This window comes from Manis pentadactyla, chromosome 19 (genome assembly GCF_030020395.1).
Source record: "Manis pentadactyla isolate mManPen7 chromosome 19, mManPen7.hap1, whole genome shotgun sequence".
Taxonomy (NCBI): Eukaryota; Metazoa; Chordata; class Mammalia; order Pholidota; family Manidae; genus Manis; species Manis pentadactyla.
Genome location: NC_080037.1, coordinates 7,783,609 through 7,794,832, shown reverse-complemented (window position 1 = coordinate 7,794,832; position 11,224 = coordinate 7,783,609).

The window sequence follows — 11,224 nt, the reverse complement described above, 5'->3', positions numbered from 1 at the left end:
TCCAATATGACCAGTGTCCTTATAAGAACAGAGAGAGACACCAGGGATGCAGGCACAGAGAAAGGGCATGTGAGGACCCAGAGAGAAGGCCCCCCTGCAAGCCGAGGGGAGAGGCCTCAGGACACAGCACGGCTGCGGGCACCTTGAACTTGGGCTCCCAGCCTCCAGGCTGTGGGAAAGTAAATTTCTGTCGTTAAGCCTCCCAGTCTGTGGTTTCTTGTTATGGCAGCCCTAGCAAACGATGCAAGTACTAACCAACTGGCACCAGAGCGCTGCCTCCAGCCTGGGTCCCAGGCTCTAAGAGACATGAGACGTGTGAACTAACACAGAACCTGAGTCACCCACTCCCAGCTCGCCCGCAGCCCCAGCCTCTGTAGTTTGAGGTCCTGACTCTGGCTGGTGACTGAGGCATCACCATAAGGAAAGATGCAGGAACAGGTGAGTGAGAGGTGGGGGACAGGGATTCTCCTTCTGGCCCGCAGGGCTTTATTTTGTCATCTGGGTCCCTAGTCCCCTAAAGGTCATGTGCGGTTAGAGACCATCCCTGGGTGGTTGGCATCCCATTTTTGGGGTGGATCCGTTTTTCAAGTAGCACTTTCACCTTCTCTGCTGTCCAGCAAGCCTAGGGAATCTCTCCTCATTCCCTAGCACGGTGACCAAGGAAAGAGAAAAGACTTTTTCTCCTGCCAACACAACTTGTGGAGTTCTTGTGGAACTTCAGGAAGAGCAGCTCCGCCTGAGTCCCTGCCTGAGCCTGAGAGAAAGGAGGCGGGACAAGCTCAGCAGGAGGAAGGTTATGGAGGGAGAGGGTTCTGGGGCTTCCGAGGATCTGCCGTGCTCATGTGCAGATGCAAGTGCAGAAGGTCCACCCAAGGACAAGGGGAGGGGACTAAGATCCCCCACACTCAGTGGGAAGATGGTCAAGGTCACCTTCCAAAAGGTCATGCAGTTTGGAAGCTATTACTGCAGCCATCTTTGGAAAATACAATCTGCCACTGAGTGAGTCTGTCCAGAGAAGCCCTGGATATTGACACTGGAGAGAAACGTGAGCTAAACTTACACCTGGGGATTAGCAGACGATACGGTAAATAGTTACTCCCTCCTGGGTGTTTGCAGTTGGATGTTTTTCTGGGGCCTCGCTCACGTCTTGATAACAGAAAGGCAGGAAGCACTGAAGAAACAGGGGCAGGATTTGAAGTACTTTCCCAGGGCAGCTCCTTCACTCCGCCAAGCATGCCAGTCCTACCCTGGGATCCTCCCTCTTCTCCCAGTTCCTGGGAAGTCACTTGAGCTTGGACAATGGTCACACAGCTGGCCTCCAGATGTGCATCTGGCATCCACAAGAACAGTCCTGGAACTGCCCCCACCTGCTGGCTCTGCTCAGAGGTCCCCTGCTGGTCCCCTGGCTTTCCTGGGCTTCGTGCCTTTCCTGCACCCACGTCTCCACCATCATGTCCCCCCAGGTGTACCCGAACACTGCACATGGCTCCCCACCTGCCTTCTGCTGCCCCACCTCCCACCTAGAGGCATTCCCTGTGCCTGATCACTGAATGTTGCAAAGCTGGCCTCAGTCCCGAAAAATTATGTGAATGGGAAGGCGCAGGATCTAGCTCAAATAAACTGATGGGGCCACCTCCTGATGATGACTCATGTGGCAGCTAGTGGACTGCTCAGCCCCCCACTGAGAAACTCAGAGCTCTTCTGTCAGGACAACAGTTGGGTTAACAAGCCTTGGGACTGATGCTTGAGGTTCACACAGGAAGGAATATTGCCTGAGGGCCCAGCGTGTGCTTGGTACCCTTTGAGGCTAAGAATTGGTAGCAAACAAACGCCCTTACTTCGTCACATTTATATTCTAGATAATATAAACAAGCAAGTGAGTATGTGTCAAGTAAGAAAGATAAGGCAGAGTCAAAATCCAGAGAACGACGTCCTGGGGAGAATGGGGTCCATCTTAGACAAGGGGGTCAGGGAACCCTTCTGGCGAGTTGGCATTTGAATGGAAACCCCGTGAAGAGGAGTCGGCCCTGCCGCGGCTGGGCCCAGAGTGATCCAGAGACCAGCAGACGCAGAGGGCCTGGCGTGGGAGCATGGTCAGTGGTTACCAGGAACAGAGTGGAGGCCAGAGAGACTGGGTCCCAGCAGGTGGGGCAAGGGAGGAAGGCGAGGGTCAGAGTGCTGTCCTGGGGCCACCGTACATGGGACCCGGTGGTCTTCAGAACGCCTGTCCCCGGGAGTAGGGTGGCCAGGAAAGCTCCCTTCTCTTTGGGTGCTGGGTTCCTCCTGTGACGAACTTCCACCATTACTTCCAATAGCTGTCAGACCAGAACCCTCTGCAAATCTGCTTTTTCTTCTCCTTGTTTCCATTACATTTTCCTCAAGCAAGAGCCTTTGTTCCTGTCCTGTGCAATGCTGCCGGGGCACAGGGGTCCTGGGACATGACGTCAGAGGGAATGGAGGGGTCGCAGCAAGAGAGAAAGGTTGGAGACACATTTTTTTCTTCAATAAAGACAGGAGCAGACAACGCCTCGTTTTTAAAAGGAAAGGACTGCGACCATTCATGTCATCTCTGGCGAATCCTCTCTCCAGGTTTATTAAGAAGTAGTACCTGCTGTGTGAATCAGCGCTTGCTTACTCACTGGACTTTGAGGGAAGCACCATCACCCGCTTCCAGATCTGACTCCATGCTGCCTGCAGCTTTCCTGCTTGCACCCTGAAGGAGGGCCTCTAAAATGGCTCAATACAACTATCCCCAGATCTGGATAAGTTTTGATGGGTGTCTCCCCTCAGGCTGTGCACCAGTCAACGTGGGTCTCGTCTGCCAGGAGGGGCAGGCTGAGCACGTGGGTAAGTAAGGGATATGCCCACTGCCTGACTAGCCCAGGGCTGGTCCTGGGAGCCACACATCCAGGGAGACACTGGAAAACTGAAGTGTCCAGAAGAAAATGACCAGAATGGCCAAACACCCAGAAGCTATTATGAGAAATCATTAAAGAAACTGGTTGTGTTCAGCACAGAACAAAAAACTCAGAAAGCTCTAAGTCATCACGAAGGGCTCCCACGTAAGCTGGATTGTGTAACTGAGGCCAACGAATCAGGTCACTGAGAGGCAGATACTGACTCATACGAGTAGTAGGATCTTAAAGCTGGAAGGAAACTTTGTGGCTGCTCAGCTGAAGCTCATCATTTCCCAGATGGAAAACCGAGGCCCAAAGAGATGGTTACTTCCAAGAATTACACAATTGTCAGTGGCAAAGTCAAAACTAGTTTTGGGAATCTCTAAATGAGGCCAGCCCCTCACCCTGCCCCATATTTCCAGGAGACAACGTTCTAACAAATGGAGAAGTCAGATAGGAAGTGAACCGTTTCCGTGAATGTGCTAAAGCAGAAACCATCTCACAGCGATATGACAGACTAAAGATTGGGCACGTTACGTGGGAAGCTGCATTAGATCAGGAGGGCCAAATGTGAGGGAAAAGTGACAAAATGACAAACATATATCCTGACTTCTGCCTTCCAGGGTCACGTTGGACATGGGTAATTAATGATGACACACTTTCCCCGTGGAGTCCTCACAGCATTCAAGTCACTCTGACCAGTTAATTGAAGTTGGGAACCAAGATGAAGCCCAGTGCCTTTCATGCCCCAGATAAACCATAAGTTCCTCCCAATATTATGAATGAATTTTAAATTAAAGAATGTATGACCTGACCTGGGGACAAAAGGGGTCAATGAAAGGGTTTGGCTACTGCGTCAGAAACAAGGTGTGCTTCCTGTCAAGATTCATTCTAGCTTCCGTTCTTCTGCCAGTTTTCTCAATAGGTTGCTCAGGGAATGTATCAGAACAGAACTGGAAAAAACAGAGGCGGATGGAATGTGGCAATGCTATTGCATTATGAACAACAATTCGGCCAAATAAGTGAATATAATACATATAGCCACTTTTTAAAATCATGTTGTTTAGAATATTTAAGAATAATGGAAAAACACTGGCATCGGTAAGAGTTCATTAGATGCAAGCAACAGAAACCAGTGCTGGCTAATTAAAGCAAAAGAAGGCATCTGTTAGAAGTTGTGGGTAGCTCAGAGTTTTAGTCATTTCGGCTTCTGTAAAAGAATTCCACAGTCAAGGTGACTCATAAGCAATAGATACTGTTTTTCACCGTACTAGAGGCTGGGAAGATGCAGTCAGTGTGGAGCTTAGACATGCGGCCCAGGGTGTCCACACATGTGGGCACAAGGCCCTTCACAGGGTGGAATGGAGTTGTGGGTGAGAAGGAAGGGGTCTGGCCCCAGTCCTGGGCCAGGGAGTCAGTTCTTCCTATGCTACCAAGTTCGGGGATGAAATCCCAGATTGCCTAAGATGTCTGAATCCTAATCGGGCCTTCCAGGTCATTGTGAAGGTGTATCTGTTCAAGTTAAGAGGATAAGACATGTATCACATAACCAACTGTTAGTGTTACAAGTGTCAAGGGCAGGCCTGAATATGGGGACCCCTCCCCCTGGATGTTTTCTATCCTGAGCCCTCCCTCCATGAGCACGAGCAAGCCCCCAGCGCCCAATGCAGTTCAAAGGTAGCAAGCAAAGTGGATTAGCAAACAAACCAGAGGCAACAACCCCTTTCCTGAGGACTGAGCCTGAGCCGTCGGTCTCCAGGGCTCATCACTCAGCACATCTCCAATGAGCAGCTCCTATGTGCTGGAGACAAGGGGAGCACAGCTGTGAGCAAGGTAGACAGGCTCCTGCCCCCAGGAAGCCTGCAATCCAGGAGGGAGAGACTGGCATTCAGCAAATACACACAAATGTTTCCTCGAAACTCTGCTCAGCCCTACCGAGGAAAAGAACTGAAAATTGTGAGCAACACTAACAAGGGAGCAAAATACAGCTGGTGCAGGGAACACAAAGGGCCTCTGAGGAAGAGACGTTGAGCTGAGAGCAGCCGGGAGTGGGGCTTACAGCAGGGTGGGCAGGTCTGCCACGCTGAGCCCTGAGAGCCCTTCGGGAAAGACCTTGGCATATCTGAGCACCTGAAGGAAGTCCCTATGGCCAGAGTAACCGAGAGAGGGGGACTCGGGAGGGAGAGCATGGCAGAGGGCAGACCGTGCAGGGTCCAATAGGACACAGGAAGACTTACAATTTAATTCTAATGCAAAAGGAGGCCACGGAACAATATTAGGAAGGGAAATGTCACGCTCAGACTTGCGATTTTAAAAGCTCACTCTGGTGGTTGTGTGCAGAATGGATTTTAGGGGAGAGAATGAAAGTGGGAAGATTAAGCTACTGATTCTAGCAGATGAGGTGATGGCTTGGAAGCGAGGTGGGGGTGGTGGAGAAGAGGGGGTTCAGGAAAGATCTAGGAGCTGGAATAGACAGGACTTGGTTATTGTGGTGAGGGGGCAGGGATGATGCTGGGGTGTCTGACCTGTGTGACTAGGCAGATGGAGATGCCCCTTACCAGAACTGGCAATACAGAGAGAAGAGTAAGTTTTAATATAAAGTCAAGAGTTAATTGGCCCTCAATTGTCAGGGAACAGGGCTTTCAAAAGAACAAAACCTTTGGAGGCTGAACAATGGATTGGTTTCCATCAGGAAAATGGCCATTTTCTTAAGTAAAAAATGGTCAGACACAGGGAATTTCATAGATGCAATGTAATAATGTAAGTGCAAACTGATTTGAGGAAGAAAAGCCATCTCTTTCTCTCTCTTGCTCCACTCCCACCCAGGAGAGCGGGCTCATGTCTGTACCCAGGTGGGGTTTTATATTCCACATCCAGAATTCCATTCCAGATCCATCAATGTGACTGCGAAGGTGGCGGGGCCTGAGACCAGAGAGCCCTTCACAGAGCGTTCACCCAGCACGGGCCCAGCCCGTCCAGGCCTGGTCAGCTTCTCACCTACCCGGCCTCAGTCCACCAGCCCAGCTCCAGAAAGGCCCAAAACATGCAGGTCCTGAGGTTAATAACGGTGGGGAGTGGGAGCTGCCCTGGGGCCACAAGGGGCTGTCCTTGACCCCAACACCTTCCAAGTGCAATGCCCCCCATGCCCACACCTGCAGCATTCAGAGTCCCACGGAAACTCTGTGGGCAGGGTCCCCGATGCTGTTTCAGGAGGGCCTTCGCAAGCAAAAGGACAATGTCAGGGTCAGACCCAGAGGGGCCACATATCAGTCACTCCCAGGGAGTGACTGTCAACCGTGATGACTGCCCAGTGGAAGCAAGTCACACTACCAGGTCAGAGGCCATGGGGCCTTTCTCTGAGGCACCCCCTTGGGCTGAGGGCATTGCTGCCTCAGGGTCCTGCTGAGTGGTGGAGGAGGTCTAGCTGTGCTTGACCTGACAGCAAGGAGAGCGCCGCTTTCTGGGGAGGAGACAGCCCCTGCCTGCAGGGGCTCTGGGCCCCAGAGCTGGAGTAGGGCTCAGGCTGAGAGCATCCCTGGTCGTGCAGCCACTCTGGGATGGGATCATCCCAGATTCTTCTGAAGGGTCAGTGAGTTGCCTGGGGGAGGTGAGGGCAGGGCAGAGAGTCGAGGTAGCACAAGTCAGGGTCCTGGGGTCCGGTGGTTTTTAGGCTGGCAGAGGGGCTCCCTGGGCTCTGCCTCATCCCATCCCTTGAAGCTATGGCCATCTGGCCATCACTGACCCCAATGAGCATCCAACCTCCCACACAGCCTCTTGTGAGGTTTCCACCACTGTCTATGATTGCAAGTTGTCATAAGTTCGGATGAGTGTCTCTCCTCAGGCTGTGTGCCTACTATGTGCCTGGCAGTTTTGGGAGATCCCTGCCCTTGTGGAGCAGGTGATGGGGGGCAGGGGGATCCAATTAGTAATAACTATGACAAATAAATCATACAGCTTGTTGGAAAGGGATTAAAGACACAAGTAGACTGGGGTAAGGGTGATGAGAGTGTGGGAGGAAGGGCCCTGCAACCCTCAGTAGGACTTCAGTGAGAGGGAGGCGGTGGGGCCAGGACTTGGAAGAGGTGAGGACTCAGCCATCAGGAAACCCGGAGGGATGTCTTCCTGAGCAGAGGACAGCCAGGGCTAAGGCCCTGCAGGGTTGGAGGACCAGGGGGCAGCACGGCCAAGAGGCAGTGCATGAGGCCTGGGGGACCGGGGAAGGAACCTGACCTTGGCTCTCAGTAAAGTGCGAAGCCATTCAGGGTTCTGAGCGGAGGGATGATTTACTTATCGCTCTGGCTTCTCCATAGGTGGGCGAGGGAGGAAGCCGGGACCAGCAGGGACACCGGTGCTGTCACCCAGGCAAGAGCTGATGTGGCTGGGAGCCAGGAGGTGACAGTGCAGGAGGAGAGGGCAGGACTTGGGATCTACCCTGAAAGGAGAGCCGGCAGGACTTCTGACAAATTGGATGTGGTGGGGCTGGGCAGAGAGACAGCAATCAGGGAAGGACGGAGCAGCCACCACCTGCAATGAGGGAGACGTGGCTGGAAGAGTCATAGGGGAGGCCAGGGCAGCGTGTGGGCCATGCTCAGTTTGTGATGCCTGCTAAACAGCTCAGCAGGTGAGGGAGCGTGGGACGTACGAGAGAGGTCTGTCCTGGGCGCACATGCAGGTGCTGCTGGCATATGGATCTTACATGGATGGGGGGTGGGGAGCCTGCTGGGAAACTGTTTCCATCCGCCCTCCTCACCTTCATCAGCCGTGTGCTACAGCCCTGGAGAGGCTGGTGGGCACTGAAAGGAAGGAATGGATGTCCCCACAGAACCGTGTTACAGCAGCAGCTCAGGCTCCTGACCATGAACCTGTTGTCCAGTTTTTTAATGGTGGTGACCACAAACTTGGTCTTTCTCCCCGTCCTTAAGCCATGAATGAGAAGCCGCCTTCTGCACAGGGAAGAACTTCCTAAGGAGCCTGTCAGTCACAGGGGCAGGGGGGCAATGCCCTGGCCAGCAGAGCTGTACCTGATGTGGCCCCTGGCCCACGGAGGCTGGAGCGTCAGTGGGGTTTCCCTGGACCTGCCTGGCTCTGCTTATCAGCTGGTGGTCCCTCAGAGAACGCAGTTTCCATACCTGCCATTCAGAGGGATTTGGGGCATATGTGTGGCTCTTTCCATCATGTGCCCCTGAGTCACCCCAGGCATTACGGTCAGCACCCCACACTGGGGAGGGGTCTCATCTTAGGGAAGGTCAGTTCAGGGAGAGAGTCTGCACTCTTGAAGCAGGTAAGTACCAAGAAAGCAGGTGACCCGGCCCTGTCCTCACTGGAAGCCTGGGCTGACAGAGGCGGAGGGTGACAAGACACTCACAGGACAGGCAAAGTGACAGGGCGGGCACCGTTTCCCCTTCTCTGGGAGCAGGGTACAGGGTGGGTGATAAAAGGGAACATGACTATCTGAAAAACCGATGCAGGCTGAGAATGGATGCCAGAGAGGGAGGGAGGGGAGGAGAGCGGCAGAGACAGAGAGAGGAGGAAACAGGGGCTTCACAGGCACAGAAGGCGGCCTTGGCCGAGGGGCTGAGGCCAGGCGGGGGATGGGGCAGGGCCGGGATGGGGAGCTGAATCCCTGCATCGGAAGAGCCCTGGAGCCAGAACCAGTTAAGAGGAGGCGGCACAGGGAGGGACCAAAGGCCACCTGCAGCATCCGGGCAAGTTAACCGGGAGGCGCACAGACCAGGGGTTGTCTGTGGGCACCAACAGGACAGACAGGCAGGGGGTGAGCCTCTGATGGGCTGACGGAGTTCAGTCCCGGGACTGAACTGATTCTACCCTAAATGTTAAAGAAAAGCTCTGTGCCCCCAGCTGTGGGAGAGCTGTGTGCAGACCCCTCAGGAGGAGCGGTACCCCTGGGAGGGGCCGTCCAGGTCAGCGGTCCAGGAGAGTCATGCTGGGCAGCAGACATGGGCCTGAGGGCCAGGAGCGGAGAGCAGGTCACCAGAAAGGGCGCCAGAGGGCGTGCCCTGGCCCAGTTAGGCGGCTCTGAGGATCCCGGCAGGCCCGACCCCGGGGCCCTGCCGAGCTGGTGTTTCAGGTGATTCCTGTTATTAGCAGTATCGCTATTACTAGTGAGGCTCATCATCGATATTAATACGTGTAACTTCTAGGACTCAGAGGCAGGCCTGGTTCTCCTCCTGCTTTTCTCTTTGCTGCTTCCTGGGCCTCCTGCCTCTTCCCCCAAGTGGTCAGTCATCTCCAAGGTCAATCCCAAGGCTTCCTTCTTCTCCCTCCATCCCCCTGCGTGGGGGAGCTGCCACTGCCTCAGCCTCCACCCCCCGCCTCTGCGTGGTTCCATCTCTGTCCCCAGGCCTGCCCCTTGTGGGAGACGGAATCACACACCGAGGACTGGGGGCTTGGGATCAATGTCTGCAGAGCCCCTGCCACCTTCCAGGCCCTGCAATGAGCACTCCACCCAGAAGAGCCCACATATGATTCCATTCTACAGATGAAGAAACCAAGGTTTGGGGAGCTGATTAAATAACCATGAAGTCAGGTTTGATGCCAAAACTGGCTTTTTCCTTTGCATATGTGAACATGACTAACTCACAAATATTTATTACAACGTTCTTCCTCTCTTCTTTCCTTATTTTCTCCCCAAGACACCCAAATGCATTCACCAGCACCTCAAACTCCACCTATATAGAAAGGGGCTGGGTGGTGCACCCCATCCTCCACCCATTTCCTGCCTTTGGTGTGTGTCCCTCCCTAGCACGGGTCCCATCCTTCCCCTCCTTCAATGCATCTAAGAAGGCTGCTGAGGGCCGTGGCTGCAGAGGGGTGGCAGGCCATCTTGTCCCCTCCCACAGGCAGGCACAGTGAGCCTGCACAAGTCCTGCCGGGTTCCCAGAGGAGCCCCATCCCCACCTGGCCCGCACAGCCCCAGGTCTCGGGGATCTTGCCCTTCAGCACATTCTTCTTAATCTAACCACAACGAACTGAGCGGAATCAGTTTTGTTTCCACACACCAGGAAAAACAATTACTCCAGACGACTGGGCACAGGCAGAGGGTCAATCCCACCTCGAGGGGTTTCCCAGGCTCTCAGCAGGAGGCCCTCCTGGGACACGCAGGCTGCAGAGCTCAAGTTTAGATCCAGCTCCGGCCTCCAGGGCAGCCCTAACAGTGAGGGGTTAATACTCAAAACTCTGGTTTCCAGTAAGGCAGGAAAAAAATAATAATAATCTCACCCCAGAGTCACCATGGTCCTTCGGGGAATGGAGTAATGGGAACCTAACTGAGCAGGAAGCATGCCAACAGTTACTATAATAGGAGCACAGAGAAGAGAATCCATTGGGATTCCGTGCCAGTCATGGGCTCGGGCTTAAAGAGAAGATGACTAAGGATGACTTCCTAACACGTGGGGGAGTCAGAGAAGGAACTGAGGCAGGAAGAGCCCAGAATGTCCCTTGAATACGTTTCCCAGGGCCGGATGCCCTATGAGACAAATTCATGGAAATTCGGTGGAGGCCAGGTTGGGTTTCTGATGGTGTGCCAAGGACACTTAAATGATCGAAATGATTTTTCAGTGACCAGAGGAACTAGAATTCAGCTCTGGTAAGGCCTGGAAATGACGCCCCAGGGAGAACCCGCAGGAGAGTGGAGGCAACCAACTTCATGCTGTTTGTGTCTCTATGGAAAACAGAAAATCAGGACTGTACTTGAGATTCCCGCCCTTGAGTCGGTGATGGCACACACAGCCTTCTGCTTGCCTGGGGATGTGGCCCACCTAAAGTTTGTAAGCCAGTTGCTAAATGCAGCCATTAATAAAAATTAAATTACATAAATTTAAAATTTTTTAAATTATATTAAAACAAAAGAGATGAGTACTCAAAACCTCTGACTTCCTGATTATTTTACTAGAGTTCACTGCTGTCTCATCTCGTGGGGTCATTAACTTCTGTACCTGTCTCCTGGAAATGCTCTACAATGGATGCTAGGGCACAGTTCTCCCGACTCCCTGCCAGGGCATCGTGGTGGCAGCTTGGAATCAGCCAGGGTGGGGTGCTTCCGTCATGGAAACAGCAAATGCTACAAAGGGAGGCTTCCCTGTCCCCTCCTCCTCACCCCCCTTGCAAAGCCACTGCTAAGCCTTTACCACAAGTGTTCTCCAGCTCTGACAAGGCTCCAGGCAGGAGAAATGAAAAAAGAAGGAGGGTTCCTGAGGCAAAATGCGAGGGGCACAAAGCCCCTCCCTCTCCCCCAGGCCTGGTGGGCGCTGGGACAAGGACTCCGGTCCAGCCTCAGATCCTGGAACCTTCCCTCCCAGCCCTGCTGA